This window comes from Peromyscus californicus, unplaced genomic scaffold (assembly GCF_007827085.1).
Source record: "Peromyscus californicus insignis strain IS unplaced genomic scaffold, ASM782708v3 Scaffold_6__1_contigs__length_162567912, whole genome shotgun sequence".
Taxonomy (NCBI): domain Eukaryota; kingdom Metazoa; phylum Chordata; class Mammalia; order Rodentia; family Cricetidae; genus Peromyscus; species Peromyscus californicus.
In genome coordinates this window covers 112,632,384-112,653,180 of record NW_026294584.1, presented here as the reverse complement: position 1 = coordinate 112,653,180, position 20,797 = coordinate 112,632,384, and the positions used below count along the sequence as shown (strand labels likewise).

The window sequence follows — 20,797 nt, the reverse complement described above, 5'->3', positions numbered from 1 at the left end:
GGGGAGGACTGGGGAGGGAGACTCCCTGGCTACAGAAGTTAAGAAACGAAGCCAACGTCAGTGGCTTCCTGTCATATGTGTGTTTAGTGTCTGCAAATTCAAGAGGCGGGTGTAAGATGGCGACCTTGATTTCCTGTGCTTTGGTCCCTCTCAGAAGTTTTTCCAAGCATTTTATATGTAAAGTGATTCTGTTCATTAATGCTGTGCATCCTTTTATGCTGGCTGTTTACATGTGAAGCCAACTGTTTCATGTGGTGCTCAAAGAAAATGTTATCACTTGCAACTTTGAAGGCAAAGCTGGCCATGCTGAGGCTGATGTGGTGTGCTGGCCTCTGCCACCAGACTCTGCTCAAGGGATTTTTCAGGGTTATATTTTATCGGGTACAGTTTTATTTTATACCTACATAAAAACTATTGTCAATATGAGACACAATTTAAAATTTTACCTATGGGGCTAACAAGATATTTCAGTGGGTAGAGTTACTTACTCCTAAGCCTGAGGACTTGAGTTCAATCACCAGAATAGACACACACACATACACACACACACACACACACACACACACACACACACACACACACACACACAAATAATTAATTAATTAAATAAATAAAATATAATTTTATTTTAGAGCTGGAAAGATGGCTTAGCAGTTAAGAGTGCTGGCAGTTCTTCCAAATGATCCAAGTTTAATTCTCAGAGTCCCAGCCGATGTGATTCCCTCTTCTATCTGGCCTCTGCAAGCATCTTAGTTTTGATGTTCTAGAAAACACTATAACCAAAAGCAACTTGCGAGAGTGAAGGATGTATTTCATCTTACAACTTTCAAGTCATACTCCATCACTGACAAGTCATGGCAGAAACTCAAAGATCTAACCTGGAGTCAAGCCACAAACGGCTGCTGCTTACTTGCTTGCTCCTAGTGGCTTCCTCAGCCTGCTTTCTTATACTGTCCAGGACCATCTGACCAGGGGTGGCACCACCCACAATGGGTGAGGCCCTCCCACATCAATCATTAATCAAGACAATACTGGACAGACTTGCCTATTGCTTGATATATGGAAACATTTCCCCAATTAATCCTCCTAACCAGATGAACCTAGTTTGTGTCAAGTTGACATAAAAACGAGCCAGCACAATGAGTCTGTTAAGACAAGTCCTAATGTAATCTGACTAATGTCCTTGTAAAAAGAGGAAGGGTAAACACAGAAAGAAACACCAGGGCTGCATACACAGAGGAAAGATTGTACAAAGCAAGTGCAGGGCAGCCATCTGCAAGCCAAGAAAGGAGACCACATGCAAGTCACCCTGCCGTTGCCTTGATCTTCAACTTCCAGCCTTCAGAACCCCGAGGAAATAGCTTTTGCTCATTTAAGTGCGCAGGCTGCCTCATTTTGTTATGGCAGCCCTCAAAAAATAATGATGCTGTTGATCCAAAGCCACTCATCCTAACTCACTGAGAGCCTGCTCTTCTTGTCCAACCGTCAAGGACCTAATACCACAAGTTTCTTCGGCTGACTTCTAAGGATTAAGTTGTATGTTGTAATTACATTTACATGGTTGGTGTGTTCTCTGATCTTTGGCGTGCCCCCCCCCCACACTGATAGAATCATTATAAAACAGATTCCTCTAGTGTTTGGATTAGTTACTTTCATGTCACCATGACCGAAATACCGAAAAGAACAATTTAAAGGAAGGACAGACTTACTGTTGGTTCCTGGTCCCGGAGGGTTCAACCCAAGGTTACTTGGTTCCATCTACTTGGGCAGAATACCATAACAGGAGAGCATGTGACAGGGGAGGTTCTCACCCCATGATGGACAAGGAGCAGAGAAAGGAGAGCACTGGAGGCCTAGAATTGCCTTCCAAGTTAGACCACCAGTGACGACTCCCTCCAGCTAGATCCCATCTCCCAAAATTTACAGTTTCCCACAAGTGTGGCACCAGCTGGGACCAAGTGCTCAAAGTGGGAGCCTGTTGAAACCACAATGATGCTCTAAGTCTGTTTCCTCTCTCTTCTATTTAGCTCATTCTAAATGCTTTCCACACTGCTTCTATTCCTGAACTCTGGGGTTTCCAAGCAGATGCCTATTTCCGTGACTTATTGAGCAGCTCATCACAGACAGGAAGTTGGTGTGTATATGGGGAGTCATAGGACCTGAGAACTTACTAGCTGTGTGCAACCTCAGACAGGGTATCTCATTTTTCTGGCCCGGTTTCCTCGTTTTCAGGGTACATTAATGTGTGTGTTATTTTCAGAGTTCCTGGAAGCATTAGTGTCACCGTAAGTGATGGGCATGGGCTGCTGAATGTCTTATGGTTGGTCCTCAATCAATGGTAGCTATTCTAGGTAATCGGGAAGGTTCTGTTTATTTCCCCTTTCTGCCCTTGTGGTCTAGTTTACTTAAGCTGTGTGATGTCTGCTTACCTAAGAGATTTAACTAGTTTCTTATGCTTGATGTATACAACATGGCTTGGTATATCAGCACTAAATGGCTTGGCTGCTTAAGGAGTTTTTGCTGCCTAGTGGATACATCAAAGACATGGCACAAGATGTAACGAAGTAGGAAGTGTGTAAGTTTTTTGAGGATGATTGTGTTACCTCTTACATGTCTCCTCTTGTTGACCCTCATTTATCTTATCTGTAAAGTGGGGGGGGGGCTTAGTCTAGGATATATCTCTACATAGTTTTTCTGAAACCAGTGGTTTACCCTAAAATGATGAGGGTCAAGGGAATGAACAGAGTCTTCATTCTCATCTTGTACTGCCCAGTCCCTCCTCTCATCACTGCCCTCTCTAAACACCAGGTCTCACTATTTACATCCGATTTTATTGGCTTTGCTTCTTTGCTGAGACAAGGTCTCACACTAGAGCCAAACAAGCCTAGACTTACAACACAGCCTAGGCTAGCCTTGAGCTCCTGGAAATCCTCCTGTCTCCGCTTCCTGAGTACTGGGATTACAAGTGGGAGCCACCGTGGCTAGCTTTTGGCATTTTAATGTTTGGTTAAAATAGCTAACACGCCGGGCGGTGGTGGCGCACGCCTTTAATCCCAGCACTCGGGAGGCAGAGGCAGGTGGATCTTTGTGAGTTCGAGGCCAGCCTGGTCTACAGAGCGAGATCCAGGAAAAGGTGCAAAGCTACACAGAGAAACCCTGTCTCAAAAAAACAAAAAAAAAAAAATAGCTAACACAAAAGCAGCCTTTATCAGCTTTGGAATAGTAAAGTCAATGAACTCACTCCTGAAACAACTTGGGATTTCCTTCTAGAAGGACACTGGAAAATAGTGCATGGAACTCCTCACCTGCACTGTGTTTTTTTTTGTAACGGATCTCCTAAAATCTGTCATAGCTTAGACTTGAGTGTCTTCCAAATGGCTTGTGTGTTAAAGCTCTCGGTGGATGGGCTCTGGCTTCATCCGTGGATTCGTACATTAGTGAATGGTTAAATGTGTTGCTCTATTGGAAGGTGGGGCAACTATTTGAAAGTGAAGTCAAGTTGGAAAGAAGAAGTCATGAGGGTGGGTCCTTGATGGTCTGAACCTCCCTCCTTCTCTCCCTCTGTCCTTCTTGTGATGGCCCCCTCTCCATCCATCCACATGCTCCTCTCACCATGGTGTTCTTGTCTACCTCCTAGCAATGGAGGAAGCCAAGCCAGAGCTAAACCTCTGAAACCGTGAACAAAGAGCTCTTCGTTTGAAATTACTTAAGGTCTTTGTCACACCCATGAGAAATTGACTGGCATGGTGTCAGCACGGGAAGATGGACTTGTTCTGTGGCATCTGTGAGCAGAGCGGGGTAAAGGTGCTTGTCGGGAACCATGTTGAGTTCCTTCTGCCTCCTGCACCACCTTGACCCTCGTGCTCATATCCAGAGGGGCTATCGAGGGGCAAGTGGGCGGGGAGCTGCCAAGGGGATAGGGAGACAAGCGTCTCATTCATCCACACAATGGAACAATGAAAGCCACATCTGCTGTGTCTGCCCTCCTTGTCCAGTGTTTGTGCGCTGCCCTGTGAAGCAGTTTGGCCACACCATTGACAAGGGGGAGGTATGCTCACTGACTGAAGCAGGGTCTCCAGGGGAAAGCCATGTCATTTATAGGGAGTATGATAGATACATCTAAATGGTCTCGAGGCACCGTGCCCACACTAACGGTTAGTTTGGCAGCATCCATAGCCAGCTTCATCCTTTCTAGTCGTCATCTGTTCAAAACTGGAGTCAAAGCCGCCCTGCTGGTTTCAGTAATCCTGAGACGTGAGTCTAAGGTGCTCTTATCCTGAGTTCTCGCTCCCACCCTGACAGCCCTGATTATATGGTGGGTAACTTGTTGTACTTCAGAATCTCCTCCTATCGAGCCCAGGCAAGCCTGATACCAGATGTCCGCTGACACGGAGGTCAAATTGCTGTCGCATCTTCAGCTGTTAAGGAGAACGGCCCAGTTTCATCTGTGCCTTGTGAGATCTCTGTTCTAAATATCTAATTACGTGAACTTTTAAAACTGTGATTAAACAGTAGCCCGCCGAGGGGGGGGGTTAGAAAGAAATGGGACTCTTCACTGACTTGAGATTGATGGTCCTTCCATGTGCTGCAGAAATGACTGAGCCTCTCTGCTCTGTGTTCCAGGCTTTGAGGAAAAACCCAGAAGAAAGAATGTGGGGAAGGAAAAGATGACATCGGCGCAGGGCCAACAGAACCCAAGGATCCTTCCAGTGAGAATAGACTGAGGACGTGAGAGAAGCAGCTGGTCAAAGGTGCGTGCTCAGTTCTGTGAATACCAAAGCCTTGGGTGTGTCAGTGAGCACACTCAGAGGCGTTCAGTGGGGACAGAGTAAAGCTCACACTACCATAACCATCCAAACGTCTGTGTTGCCATTGATGAGGATGAAGAATACACTTACCCTTCTGTAACCGGAAGCTCTCCTGTATCCCACCTGGCCTGTACCCGAATGACCAGTCAGAGGCTTAATATTAATTACAAACTGTTTGGTTTATGGCTCAGGCTTACTGTTAGCTAGCTATTACATCTTAAATTAATCCATGTCTATTAATCTATGTATAGACACGTGTCTCGTGGCTTTACCTGTGTTCTGTTACATCTTGCTCCCCTGGCAGCTGGCAGCACCTCCCCTGACTCCACCCCTCTCCATCTCCATCTTCAGTTTGAATGGACCACCTAACCTTATTCTGCCTCACATTGGCTTTATTTATCAGTCAATGAGAGGAACGCGTACTCACAGCATACAGAAAGACCATTCCACAGCAACCTTCCATGTTGAAATAAAAGCAAAATGCCCCAAAGTTGACCGATAAACTCCCATTTTATAGAGGTTCTCTTTCCAGAGAGAAAAATAAACTAAAACTAAAAGAAAAAGAATTTAAAAAAATTTAAATAGCAACTGTTCTGTACTTTAGACAAATTGCCTACAATATGTTGCTAAAGTTCTGCACAAGCATTCTATTTGTGAAGTTTTTTTTCTTTAAAAATTGTGTGCGTGTGTGTGTGTGTGTGTGTGTGTGTGTGTGTATGGGGTGTTTTGCCTGCATGCATGTCTATGCACCAAGTGCATGCCTGCTGCCCACAGAGGCCAGAAGAGAGCATCAGAGTCCCTGGGACAAGAGTCCCCTGGGATAGTTGTGAGCCACCATATGGATGCTGGCAATCAAGCCCAGGGCTCTGCAAGAGCAGTTGGTACTCTGTACCACTGAGTCATCTCTCTGGCCCCAAATTATTTTCTTTGTATTCACAGTTAAACACTTAACTAGCTCAGGACTGATGGACAGATGAACAAAGCTAATGGTTGGTATTTAATGATTTTGTCTGTTCTTTGACAAATCCCTTCATGTATATAACATAGATGTATATGTGTGTGTGTATATATATATATATATATATATATATATCATACACAAGTGAATTTGATCATAGCAAATCCCATTCCTCCTTTTCTCCTTATCCAACCCTTCCAACACTAATTTCCTCTTGTTCTTTTTTAATGACTCACTGACTCCAACTAGTGCTGCCCATATGTGCAGAGGCATGGGGCTACCACTAGAGCATGGGCAACCTTCCAGGGAGCACAGCCCTAAGAAAATTGACTCTTTCCTCCTCAGCAGCCACCAGCTGCCAATAGCGCTTCAGGTAGGGCTGGGCCTCAGGATCCTCTCCTCTACTCATGCTGGGAATTTTGACTGGATTGTAACTGACTCATATTATTTCTTCCCCCTTTTCCTTGATTCTGTCCTTTTTCCCTAAGTCTTAGGGTAGGATAGGGTTAATATAGATGGCCTGTTTAGGGCTAAACTTTCAACAGTCACTTATTCTCAGCTCTTTGACCCATTACAGATAAGATATCAGAAAGTCTAAATGGTCACTGAGTCCTAGGTATGGTATCTGAGCTCTTCCCACAGAATAATCTGGAAAGGCGTTAAGAACTATGTCCTGTTCACTGTCAGGAGTCACTGGGGAAATGGGAACCATACTGTGGACTGCAGGGATGGTTCAGGAGTAAGAGCACTTGTTGTACAAACATGAGGCCTGAGTTCAAATGGCCCACACTCATGTGAGAAAGCCAAGCATGGCTGTGTGTGTGTGTGTGTGTGTGTGCCTTTAATCCCAGCACCGTGGAGGCAGAAAAAGGAGGACCTGAGATGTGCTGGTTGTTAGTCTAACTCAGTTTCAGTGAAAGGCCTTGTCTCAAGGAAAAAAGGGGGGAATGCTAGGGCAGAGTACCTGTGGTGGCTTGAATAAGAACGGCCCCCATCCATAGGCTCCATTTCATAGATTTGAAAGGATTAGCAGGAGTGGCCTTGTTGAATGAAGTGTGTCACTGGGGGGGCATGGGTGGGGGCTTTGAGGTTTCAAAAGCCTAAGTCAGCCCCAGTCTCTCTGTCTTCCTGCTGCCTGTTGACCCAGATGTATTCTCAGCTGCTTCTCCAGCACCACGCCTACCTACATGTCGTGGACTAAACCTCTGAAAGTGTAAGCTAGCCCAATTCAGCGCGTTCTTTGATAAGAGTTCCTCTGGTCCTGGTGTCTCTTTCCAGCAACAGAACAGAGACTAAGACAGCGCCTCATGTCTGTCTCTGTTCTAGCTTCAGCATGTGCACAAGCAGGGGCACAGGTACGCACCCATCTGTGTATACACACATTTACACACACATACATCTGTACACACACACACACACACACACACACACACACACACACACACACACACAAATTTAAATGATAACAGCACCGAGTGGCTAGTCCACGTCCATTAGAATGGCTGGTTGCTGTTTGAATACAGTGCAGTAGAGAGGCAATTCATTGTGCTGGTAAGGCTGTGGGGAAATCAGAATCTTTGCACACTATGGCAGGAATGTGAAATGGTGTAGACACTTTGGGAAACAGTGGAAATCGTGTGGCTATCTCTCAAAATGCCTAACAGAATCACTACATCAGCCAGAAAGTCACCTCCGGCTGTCTCCTTCACAACACTGGCCAGCAGTGTTGACCAATGCTTTCTCTCAGTGTCTATACCGTCCCTTCCATTGTTGTTTTGACACGGAGTCTAGCTACGCAGCACACTCTGGCCTTGAACTCACGACCTTCCTGCCTCAGACTCTGAGTGCCGGGATTACACTTGCGTGCTTCCACACCTGGCTCTTCAGCAGTCTAGTTAACAATGACCAAAGGTGAAAACCCCCAAAAGGGCTCAGCAGTAACTGAGTGGACAAACAAGATCTAGAAACACAGTCTATGGAATACTATTCAGCCTGCGAAAGGCATGAAATTCTGATCCATGTTCCGTGGATGAACTTTGAAGGCAGCATGCTCGGAGAAAAGCAGTTATGAGAGAAGGAGCGTTGTGGGATTCCCCGGGGTGTCTGACGCAGTCCTAGGCAGAGAGAAGGCAGTGGTGGTTTCCAGGAGCTGTGGAGGGACGTGGAGAGCGACGCTTTAGAGCATGTCAAGTGTAGAGTTTCCAACTCCTGAGAGTTGTCCTCCAACTCACATGCACACCAAAAATAAAATCAAGTGGATAGATGAGAAAAAGGCAATTAAAAAGTAAGTGGCTTCAGGGGTCATTCTTATTTATATTGACTATGATTTTTTTTTAGATGCTGATAAAAAAATCCTTTTTCCAAGAAAACATGTCAATGGTTTAAATGTCACCTTTATATGCTTTATTCACTGCCAAGATTGCTTAGTAATTTCATGACCCTAGATGAAAAGTACAACATTTTGATGTACTTTAGTGTGGCAGGGAGGAAAGGGAGGGACAAGGTCACACATGTGTGTGCTGGTACATGTCAAAGCCAGAGGATCGTCTCAGGCATTATCTGTGTGTGTTTTTTTTGTTTGTTTGTTTGTTTTGTTTTGTTTAGTATGGAAAGCGAACTTGGCCAAGTATTCTGTGCTGGGGAGTCCAAGCATGGATCACCATGCCTGGCTTTTTTGAAAGTGAATTGAGCCAGCTCATCGGTTAGGAGAGCACACTGTTCCAGAGGACTGAAGTTTGACTTCTAGCACCCACATCAGGCAGCTCACAGCTGCCTGATCCTCCAGCTCTAGCCTCTTTGGCCCCCTGCACTCATGTGCACACACTGACATAGACACACACTCATACACCTAACTTAAACATAGGAGAGATGGCTCAGTGGCTAAGAGCTCATGTTCTTGCACAGGAACCGGGTTCGATTCCCAGGACCCCTGTGACAGCTCACAACCATCTATAACTCTGGTTCCTGGGGACCCAATGCCCCCTTGCACCTTCCATGGGCACCAGGCACACACATGGTGCACAGAGATACATGTGAGCAAAACGTGTACACATAAAATTTAAAAATCTAAAAAAAAATTAATAATTAAAAACAAAGGCAGGTTCTGGGATCAAACTTAGATCCTTGTGTCTGAGAAGCAAGCCCCCTGGCAGCTGAGCTAGTTCCTCAAAACCCAGACCTTGTTTTCCTTTGAAGTGATGCTTCCTACTCCCTACTTCCTACTTGCTTGCTAACTTCCAGTCCCCGGGTTAAGTACTTTACAAGTATTTGCTCAATGAAGCCTTTACAGAACGGAGAGATGCTGTCATTTCCATATCATGTATGACCGCATTGAGAACAGAGAGGCTTTGTAACACCCCCAAAGTCACACAGCGAGGAAGAGGCAGAGTTGGTCTGGGGGGGATGGCTCCAGAGCTGCTGATCTCCCAGCCCCTGTGTCTTGTGGACTCCCACTCCGAAAGCTCCAGAGTCAGGAAAGCATTGTACTCAGTGTGAGTGTTTCAAGCATTCCTATCTGGAGAGCTGGGAGGCCTTGAAGGAATTTGATTTTCTGCAGTACAGTTCTCACCTGAGGTCTATAAAGACTTCGTTTCTAGCCGGAAGAAGACTCTTTAACATTCAGGCTTCTTACTAGCTTCAGTCAGGATGCAGAACAAAGGAAGGCTGCTTACCGAAAATGCAAGTTGTCGGAGGCTTTGATAGGGAGATTTGGTAGACGAAATGTCCATGAAGTTTCTTTCCATACTGAAGGGAAAACCAGGAGTGTGCATTCCTTCCTTTCTCTGAAGATCCACGACCTGCAGAACCGGAAGACGGTTTAAGAAAAACCACCATGGCTCTGGTCAAACAAACTGGGGAGTTAAAGGGAATTTAAGTTACTTTATGGCAAGAATGCTCAGACACTTAGAAAACATCGTGAACCACCTAGAAAAGGATAGAATTTATACGATTACACAATATAACGTTTTTCTTAGCTATTTTATCCCGGAGTCCTTCTTCCATGGAAAACCATGAAGGGGGCTAGCCGCACTTTCTGGCAGGCTTTTTAAGTGGGAATTTTCCAGATCCACCGCTAGGGGTCAGTCGTGCCCCATCCGGTGCCACCCCCGCCCTTCCCTGTCCTCCCTGAACATTTACCAAATGCCACTTGGCACACCTGAGGCAGGCTGGCATTTCAAGAAGACTTTGCTCATGTTCAAGGGATGCATGAGGCAGGTATGAAAACGAGGAGCCCCCCAAACAGCTGCACTTTCAGAGCCTCTGCCTCAAATCTGCTCAGCGGGGCTCTCAGGCCCCATTTTTCCTGGAGACATGGCCTTTCTGTCATCCCAGGAGCCTCCAGTGACTGGGCCTCCAGTGGCCCCTGAGGAGAAATCCCTCAGACCCTGTGGGAACCCCACCTCCTCTTCCGGTTTAAGCTTCTGTTTCCTGTCAGGCCTGGTTGGCCACTCTGAGGAAGCTGCTGGGAGCCCTGGGTGGCGCTTGATCAGTGACCCCGGCCTGATTAGAGCTAATGTGCCTAAACGTGGGAGCAGCCCTCTTTTCCCATGTCAGGACAGACATCATCAATCTCCCACAGCATCCTTTGGTCACAGAATTCAAAATGGTCTCAGGAGCCCTTCCTGACCCAGGCAGGCATTTTTAATCAAAGGCTATTAGTTAACGTGACTAGAAAACTCTCTCCTTGAAGAAGGCTAGGATGTAGGTGATTTTATTGAATTTCTCTAACCTTCCACTGGACCCCCACACACACATACACAGAAAAGTTGGCAAAATATGGTGGCACATGCATGTAACCCCACCCCTGGGGAGGCTGAGGTAGGAGGATCTTGAATTCAAGGTCATGCCTCAAGAAAATGGTGTTTTGTTTTGATTTTTCTATTTCTGGCCCACGGTAAAGTGTGTGTCTCTACAGCCTCAGCTTCTCTTTATGATAGCTTCCCCATGACGGCCCACCCAGGTACCACACCTCATTGAAACAGGGATGCTACTACATCCCAGCATCAGCCGCAGGCCCAAACCTAGGCCACCCTGTGGCTTACCTTCTGATTCCAGATAATGTCATATGACACATGCCCATTTTAATTAGTAAGTCCATGGGGTTAGCCAGTTCTGTGAACGAAATGCTGAAAAAAAAAAAAAAAAACAGGGGTGTGTGTGTGTGTGTGTGTGTGTGTGTGTGTGTGTGTGTGTGTGCGCGCGCGCGAGAGGGTGTAATTTCAGCAAAATCTGTGTCAGGTTTGATAGGCAGGATCTGCGGTGGTGGACTTTAAACCTAGTTAGCATCTATCAGGCAGTCTTCTGTCTGTTGAATGCTGAGCACATATTCAGCATTACAGAATAAGAGAAAGAGTGGTATAGCCGCTAAGCATGGCTTCTGTAGTGAGGTGGGGCTCTCTCTCCTTTGCCTAATTGGTATTGGAGTCTCTGGTGACTTACACTTGCCGCCTACATCATACAGCTCATTTGTGTAGCCAGTGCTGTGCATTCATGTTGTATCGAGTATTACACCCCCTGCCACGGTGAGGACTGAATGGAGTTGGGAACTGGATAGTATGATTACAAGACATTTAAAGCACCTGTAGATCCCAACAAAGCCACTAGGAAAGATGAAGACAAAAGCATTCCACGAGTGAGCTTGAATTCTGATTCCATCAGCTGTGAGATCTGACAGTTAGACCCTAGATCAGTATTTGATTCACAATGGTGCATTGGGAGTGAACTTTCCCCTCACGGCCAATGGGGTGCGCTGCGGGGACAGCACACTTCCAGAACTGGCTTCCAGACAGTGTCACGGTTCACTTAGGAGAGTGAGAAAATAATGAGCAGCCATGTTCAACTTCTTTGTTCATTCTCTAGAAGATTTCCTGTGAAATTTCATGCCATCCACATTCTTATGACAGCTGAATAGATTGACGTTTGTTAAAGAGCTTCCCAGAAGTACTTGGGGAATTTATAGGGGGGTGGGGGAGGGCACATTGGATACTGGGAAGAAAGCATCGTAGAAATCCTACAAAGAGGCATGAACAGCTGATGAGATGGCTTTGTGCAAAACTATGGAAACAGTGGATGTCATTAAGGAGCAGTAGCATGCCCCATCCTCAAGTCTGCCCAAGTCTCCGTCTGGCCGTGTCGCAGATGGGAGGTGGGAGATGCTGGGTACAAAGGTAGAAATAAAAAGCTGATACTTTCCAAGTCCTGATGGTTGAAAGATACAGTCAACATCAAGCTCATCTATTTCCTGTGGCCTCTGAACGGTTTGTGGTTCAGAATCTTATACTCGCTCCTTTAGCCTTGCCTCGTGTTTGTAGCTTTACAAAGTAACTCGTTGTTCCTCAGAAAATCTTAAATCTTACTTTGAAAGAAGCTACTGTGGTTTCATTATGAATATCCACACTGGGGTTGAAGGTAATTGACAGATGCCTTATTTGTCTTTTTAAAGTTTATGTGCCTTCCAGAAGTCATTTGGTCTCTGACAAGAAAAAAAAAATATACCTCATTTGTTCAATGTTCATTTTTTTATTAGCAGTGAAATCAAGAGGTTTATCCTTCCATATATTTTCTGTTTATGTATCTTATGAAAATCACCTCCTCCCATCCCTAGCCTAACTAAGGTGAGAAAGAAGAAATTAATTTGGAGGTGATAGACTGAGGGGCAGGAAAAGTGTCTCCATAATCCCATCCAGGCAATTAAGGGCAGACTGAGTGTCCCTTCCCTGAATTGCTTGAGGACAGTGTGTTTTGGATTTTAGGTTTATTTTCTGTTTTGGAAAAACTGTACATATATAATGAAATCTTTCCAATAAAACCCAAGTCTAAACATAGACTTTCTTTTTGTTTCTCACGCAGTTCGTTTCATGCAGTACACATACAGCCTGGGGGTACAGCCTGGGGGTGGTTTATACAACATTTAAATAATTCTGTATGTGAGAGAGTTTTGTGGTGTGGAATTTTCCACTGCTGATGCTTAAACCAGTCTCATATTTGGGAATATTTTGCATTTTATGTTTCCGGGGATGTTCAACCTGCAATACCAAATAATTGGACAACATGAACTCTCAGCTTCTGCTTGCTGTACTTAGTGGGTGTTGTGACTGATAACCTTTCTCCAAAGTTTCACTTCCTGGTGGAATCAGAGGACGATTTCCTCCTCTGCTGTCCCTTTCGGCCAACCTGGCCATTGCTAAAGCCTGCAAGAGCGGCCAGTCTTTGCAGTTCATGCAGATTCCCAACTAGGCGGCAGGTGGCGCTGCTGAGCAACACTGGAGCCCTGAGTAGTGTTTCCCTGCCTTGGTGCGCTGCTCAGCTCAGCTTCCACAGGTTTAAGATAAAGATCTATAGTTCCTCCACCAGTGTGGGCAGCAAGGGAACCATATTCAGTCTGTGTCCACACTCAGCAGAAATGTGTCTTGATGAGCTGTGGAAGTGTTTTTCCATGGTCACATATTTTCTTTATTGCCTGTCATAATGGAGAAAGTTACCAATGACTCACTTTACCTATCCATCATTTCTCTCAGGGAATGCTCTGGAAAGCAGACCCCTTTCAAAAAACTGGCAAAGCTTATGGACCCCTTCGTAGGGGAAAAAACATGCACTAGTTAAATGTAGATTATATTGAAATGCAGTTATTAAATGTTAAACACATCTTGACATAAACACTCTGGTTGATTTCTACAATGAATACTTCCATCTAACTGATATTTAGTGCCGTAAAGAGGGTCTCCAGTGGTGCTTATTCTATTAAGACAAAATATAAGTTCTATAGATGAATGTGGTTACTGTGATGTCAGGGCTGTGGGGAGGATAAGCAATATTTATACCTGCAGTGTGGTATAAACAGATCTATGCTTTCCAGGAGTGATATAGTCAAGGGAACTGTGGCATTTATGCAGTTTGTACCCACATTAGCAACTGAAGGGGTGCTGGACTTACGTTGGAGATAGTGATGATAAATGATGTCATTTCCTTTAACCCGTATTCTGTTCTTGAATCCTCTCCAAGGGTCCTTTGAGAGTCATGGATATCGGGCTAAAATCTTATGGTCTCTGAGCTAGGGTGGGGACAGGGTTGACTGCAGAGCAACATTGGAGGAAGTCTCTGAGGGAGTGAGACTGTTCCATTTTAATTATGGTGATGGTTATTTGAGTGCATACATTTGTCAAAAACTTACAATCTGTACATTTGAAAGGGTAAATTTTGCTATATGTAAATTAAGCATTAATGAAAGAAAGGAAGGAAGGAAGGAGAATAAAAAAAAGATAATGGGTTGAATGTTGCTACCACTGGAAGCAACCATGGTTACTATCCCTCCTCTATTAAGGCACCTGTGGAGGGTTCATGCAGCAACAGAGTTAAGTGGGGAGACTTTGAAACAAGTACTCCTGTGCTCCAATTCTGACCCCAATGCCTGTTTGCTGTGGGACCCAGAAAAGTTCACAGATATCTCTGTGCCATGCTTTACTAGAAAAATGCACATACATGGCCATGCCTGTATTTACCTCAAACACTCATTTGAGGATTAAATGGATTTACATGTTTAAAGTGCTTACACTAATGAAAAAAAGTCAGGCACGTAGCAAGTATCAGAAAAGTGTGTAATATTTGGAAGTTCTGGGGAAGGAATTGGGGCTGTGATAAAGAGCACCAAAACAGAGATTGCTTCTGTAATCTCAGAAAGATTTTGCCTGGCCAAGAGGAGTTCATTATTAACAAAAAAGGAAAAAAAGGGGTGTCTTTGGGATGTGTGCATCCCAAAGACAAACCAACTTACTGCGAATGTTTTGCTAAATTAACTCAAAACTTTTTTTTTCTGCCCTGGCTGAGCCCCAGCTCTCAGCTGCATCACCTCCCAGCATCCTTTTCCGTTTCCAAATAACTTCCCCTGGACCATCCCACAGGACACATTTCCAGAAGATATCACTCATACATTATGCAGTGTTTGCAAATTAAAATCATACTCGATAGCTAAGCAAAGGTCTCCTATCAAACCCTGGGTGGTCTGTGCAATGAATACTTATGTTTCATTGATGCTCAATGCCATTAAGATGGTCCTCCATCTGTGTTAACCATTTGGAGCAAGACGAAGTGCTCATCAGATCAGTTTCCACTGGGTTCCTGCTACTGTTAGTGGTGTACTCAGTGTACTCTCCTATTTGGATAACAGCATACGGAGTCACATAAAGTGAATTCACTTAAGTGAAGTTTTGTTTGTTTGTTTCAATAGTTTTCTGTGCTATATTCTATATTCACAGCCCCTTTATGTGGGAGATCAGAACCATAGAATTACAGAAACATACCGTCATGAAATAATGTAAAATTTAAAGTAATTTTAGCCTTTCTCATTAAACGTGAAATGCAGTTTATAAGATAGAGGGGGGTGGAACACACAGTATGTCTAGGGAGTCTTTTTTTTTTAAGGTCATTCAAGTCTCATTATTTGAGGTAGTTTGTTTTGGTTTGGTTTGGTTGGGTTTGGGGTTTGAGACAATTTCTCCCTTTGTAGCCTACATTTACCTTTACCAACATAGCCATCCCCCTGCCCTTGAGCATGGCTTTTTTGTTTTGTTTTCTCCTCTTTCTTTGCAGGACATCATGGCCTTCTACTCAGAAACTATTCTAAAACAAAACCATAGCCCAGATGGCTTGTAATCAAAAGAAATTTATGTCTCGCAGTCTTGAGGCTGGAAGGTCAAGGTCAAGGCACCAGCTGGTTGGGTGTCTGGCAAGGTCCCATATGTATATGGCATCCTCTAGTGCTGCCCTCTATTGGTGTTAAGTAGCAAGGCAGCTCTCTGTGCCTGCCTTTAAGGGCACGACTTACATTCACACAGGTCTGTTTTTAGGACCTAATTGGTGATTAGGTTTCAACATGAATATTTTAAGGGGTGAGGGGCACAAACACTCAGAGAATAGCTGACTCTGCATATCAGCACTCTGTGGACCCATATAAATACAGCAAAATCATCAACAAAGGGACAAAAGTGTGCAAATTATTCATGGACTAGAGGCAGTGCCCAGACTTTTGACATCAAGACATGATGTTGTGGTCTACGAATGTGTTGGGTTGTGTTCATAGCTACCCCATGGGAACCTTAGACCACAGGCTGGACATGTCTAAAGACCATGAGAAGGACACAAACACCAGGAAAGCTGAAGCTAGAAGGCAGTGAGTGCTTGTCACACCTCAGTTGGAAACACGTGAGTCAGGAGACTCTCATTTTTCTCTGATGTGTGTAAGTCACAGAGTGATTGGACAAGAGCCTCAAGTGTTGACTTTAGAGTTATAAGGGAATTTGAGATAATAAGTGACTTTCTGAATTCAGAGTCTGTGAATAATGGGGATCGCCTATGTTGATGAAAATCCTCACAGAAGGGCCTGTGGTGGTCCTTCCCTCCATCTCTGATCAGTGTTGGCTAAGTGTAGAACTTACATGGGAAATGTGGCCAGGGTGTCAAATTTGTGTGCCCAAATCCCCCCTCCCCATCTGCAGTCCACCTGTCTCCATCAGAAAGCTCCCAGGGCAAACTCATGGCCAGCAGCCATGCCTGTGGGCCCAATCCAGCATACAGCTGTCTGCTTGGGATTATGTTAGAATGGGACAGGCTCTTCCACTTTTAAACAGGGGTAGGGAATTAGGTAGCTATTCCTTTGACCTATGAAGATCATACAAAGCTCACATTTTGGTCCATGATAAAATTATACTGAAGCACAGTCATGCCTGCATGTTTTATATTGTCAGTTGCTGCCTTTGTCAATGAGTAGTTACCACAAGAAATCTTTGATCCCACGAAGTTGGATATATTCAGTATCTAATGTGCATGATCTGTGAGTCAACATCAAACGGCAGTAGCTGTTTTCCTGAATCTAAAGTCTGTTTCATTTTGTCTTGATTTTGACTATTATCCTAGACATAATTTAGACCAGGGCTATGGAGAGAATTTTCTACGGCTCTCTGCCTTGTCTAGATCTGCTTTCTCCAATGTTCCAACCCCCGATATGGGGGATCATGGAGGACTTGAGATGTGCCAGCGGCACTGAACATTTAATGTTTGTTCATTTTTAATTAAACTGAAGTAGCCACATGTGACTCCTGGCTACCTTGTGGATTCAAGATTACAAACTAGCCGAAGGCTGGGCTTGTTTCCAACATTTAAAGATAAGGTGATATGATGTAAAGGTCAGAATTCTGGATTCTTGTGGAAAACTAGAACATGTAGAGGTAGCATGTTCTAAGGGGGCAAGCCGTGTTTTCCAGCTGCTCCTGTGCCCAGCTATCATACATGTTTATAGTCTGCTTCATCAGTGCCATCATCACCACCACCACCACCACCACCACCACCACCACCACCACCACCACCACCACCACCACCATCATCATTATCATCATCATCATCTAGTTCAGCCTTATACTAAGTACAGAGACATTAAGGACCTCAGAAGTCATCCAGTAATCTCTCTCTCTCTCTCTCTCTCTCTCTCTCTCTCTCTCTCTCTCTCTCTCTCTCTGAGACAAGGTCTCATGCAGTCCCAGCTGGCCTCTAATCTTCATGTAGATGAGGATAACCTTGAACTTCTGATCTGCCTGCCTCCACCTCCTGAGTTCTGGGATCATGGGTGTGTTTAGTTTGTACTATGCTGGGCACTGATCCCGGGTTTTCTGCGTGCTAGGCAAGTGCTCTACCAACCAAACTATACCCGTAGCCTGATATTCTGTAATTAACTGGCACATCATAGGCTGGCACCAGAATACAGGTCCTTGAAAGGATAACATAACATCTGAGTGTGTAGAGATGGGGATGTGGCACCTGGGGATGTGGAGGTGAGGGATGGGGGTACCTGTTTGTGTCTTATCCATGCTCATGTGTCCTATCCTCTTCTCCCATGGTGGGGAGGTGAGAGGTGTGGGGGAGGTTGAAGTGTTCTCTTCCTCTCCACGCTGACTCAGTGAGAGGCACAATGGGAGTGAGGGCATGGGAGGGGGAGAGTCCTGAACCTGTTTCCTTCTCAGGCTTCCTCTCTCATTGTTTGCCTCTGGTGCTGTCATGGCTGTCAATGCTGGGACTTCTCATGGCCCTCTGGTGGCTGCTCGTCCTCCCCCACATCTCTGCTCCCCGCAACTCCTGTGATGACTGAGATCCGCTTTCTCTTTCCCGGAGGCCTTTGGCCTTTCTTCTAAAAGTCCTAGCCAGGGAATTGCTGGGCCCAAATGAAAGCAGGCTACTTATTAAATCCCCAAGGGAAGCTAGCTTTGAAGTGGGCTTTCACAGAAGGGGAGCGACATTTTATTAGGGTAGCAAACCACTCCCACGCTCTAGTCTGAGTAGGGTTAATTCAGAAAGAGATCATCTGACTCAGTACTCTGGAAACTCACACACCTAGATCTAGGTTTGAGTCCTGTTTGCCAGTTGCTAGGTCAGTGGCCTGGGCAAAATCTGAGCCTGAATGTCCTCCAATGTCAGTGTGCCTATTGCAGAAGGCTGTGGGCAAAATGAGTATGATAGTGAGTTTGAAGGCAAATGCCACACACAGGAGCCTGCATTTACCACTTGCGTCTTGGTTTTCTGACATGCAAAGTCTTGCCCCTCTTCTACCTGAGCATGAACATGGAGCCAGATTCATGAATCTCTAACATCTTTTGTGGAGGGCGACAGGTGACTGTGACCTCTGCCTACTGAGTATCCATCCATTTGGTCTCAGGTGAGGCTGCCTCCCCCGCCCCCATGACGTCAAAGTTGGGCATGCAAGTCAGGTGTGGCGGGGCCAGAGCTAGTGAAGGTGGCCCGGGACTCCTGCAGGAATGACTAGGAGGGATCTCATTCCTCAGGAGTTGTTTAACAAGGCAGATACCAGCCTGGACCCTTGAGTGGCCCCTTGAGTGGCCCTTGAGTGACTACTACAAGGGTCTTCCTGACAGGGATTTCAGCAGTGAGGAAGGGGGTGAGAGAAAGAGGGGAGAGGCATCAGGCTGATGCGGAAACCGCTGAACTTCTCGGCCCGTAGGCTTTCCCTGTTCCTCGTTGGATTCATTCATGGCTGCTTGGCCTGTTTGTGTTGGAATTTCGTCCCTACAGTTGAAAGGCTTGGCTAAATGTCTCCCTTTTCCATTTCTCAATTTCCCTCCAATCTGTCTCCCAGTATACTTTGCAGTTAACATTAGTCTATTTCCTGACTCCAAGCCATCTCACTTACACAGCAGACGTTTTCTTCCCAGGATACTTTGCTGCCTGGGCATTTGCTGTACTTGACTTTTCTCTTGAGTTGTCTGCCCTTATCTATTCTCTAGCACAGATCTGAACAATAACCCCCCTTGCAAAACAAGTACATCAATTTTCTATTGCTGCATAACCAATTACCATAAATTTAATGGCTTACTCAGCACACATGGGTGGCTGTGGGTCAGGGCTCTCTCACATGGTTTAACTGGGCCCTTTGCCCAGGGTTTTGCCAAGTTGAAATTAAGGTGCAGGCTCAGGCTATGATCTCTCAGAGGCCCAGGCTCCTCCTCCATGCTCACTGGCTGCTGGGGGAATATGGCTCATGGACGGATGGACAGACGGACGGACGGAACCCTCAGCCCTCAGTCACCAATAGCTCTCTCACACACAGCTGGTTCCACACCAGGTCTGTTTGCTTCTTCAAAAACAGCAGGACATCTTTCTCTCCCATCTGTCCTGATGCTCTGATGGAGTAACCACTGAGGTGATGCTGTGGTGCCTTAGGCATACAGCATAAGGTGACCAGGGCCATGCGAGCCTATCCATGCCATCTTCCCTTAGCTTGAAGAGCATTGCAAGCCCCAGCTGCACACAAGGGCATGGATTACCCAGGGAGCGCACACCAGGGCCTCTGATGGAATTCTGCCATCACCTCTCACTGACCTGTCACGAATGATCTAAGCCCACTTCAGTAGTGACTCCTACTGGTTAGTAAAGTTGTCCTATATAAACAGAAGCAAGGGTGAGGGATGTGAATATATTTGGGGGTCCTAAAGATGACTGGAGTAGGCTGAGTGACCCCAAAAGTATGGAGTCCTAATTTCTGCAATCTGTAAATGTCACCTTATATAATGAAGACTTGGCAGGGGCATTAAATGAAGGTTCTTGAAATGGGGGGATTACTCCAAATTATCTAGATGGACACTACATATCATCATATTTATTTCTATGAGAGACAGACTACAGGCACATCTACAGATAGACAGTGAAGGTGATATGAAGACAGAGCCAGAGACTTGAGTGATGTGTCTGCTAGTCAGGGAGTGCCAGCAGCCACCAGAAGCATGGACATGCAAGGACCAGAGCCTCTGTCCTCCTGGGCTGTGACTTCAGCCCAGTGACAGCGATGTGGGCCTTCTGACTCTCAGAAACATGCAAACTCCGTTGCTGCTGCCTCAAGCCTCCCGTTCTGTGGTGATTTGTTGTAGAACCCCTAACAAGAGCCCCAAGAGCCTTAGAACCCAGCTCACATGTGAGGTGCTTGAGCTCAAAGAAAGTTTGATCAGCCAGATATCAGTCTAAATTTCAAAATAATATTTCTCCCAACTAAGTCTCTGGAGTGTATGTTTTGCAGCCTTGTTGGTGCTGGTTTAGAAATGACCCACTCACAAATCCCTGTGGACCATGCCAGTAGCTGACAGCCAACCCAAATGAGGCCCACCATGGTTTCATGTCAGCTGGAGAGATGGGGCACTCTATTCAGCAAAGGAGCCTTGTTTTCCTTGTACACCAGTAGCTAATCTTTCAGGGGAAATAAGATGGATGTTACCCTGCACTGTTTTTGTCTTTCTCCTTGAACATCTTCACCTTTGATGCAGGGGATCAACCCCCAGCCTTGTTCCCCGCCAGGCAAACGCTCTAACACGGACTACAGCCCCCAGTCCATGTACTGACCATTCTGTTTGCTTGCTTGTTTATCTTGAGACAGGCTCTCACTGTATAGCACAGTTTGGTCCCAAACTTTTGATCTTTCTGACTCATTCTCCTGAGCACTGGAATTGCAGATATAGGTCACCACCCTGGCTCATGTTGCTGA

At 45.5% G+C, this 20,797-nt stretch overlaps 1 protein-coding gene across 1 annotated transcript in view; it reads left to right on the top strand.

The window, feature by feature from the left end:
• Frmd4b (FERM domain containing 4B) overlaps window positions 1-20,797 on the top strand; it is a 332,248-nt gene that overhangs the window by 87,565 nt on the left and 223,886 nt on the right. Inside the window, exon 2 of the mRNA XM_052719520.1 lies at window positions 4,624-4,751. The gene's annotated coding sequence lies outside the window, so the exon portion shown is untranslated. The remainder of the gene's footprint in view (window positions 1-4,623; window positions 4,752-20,797) is intronic.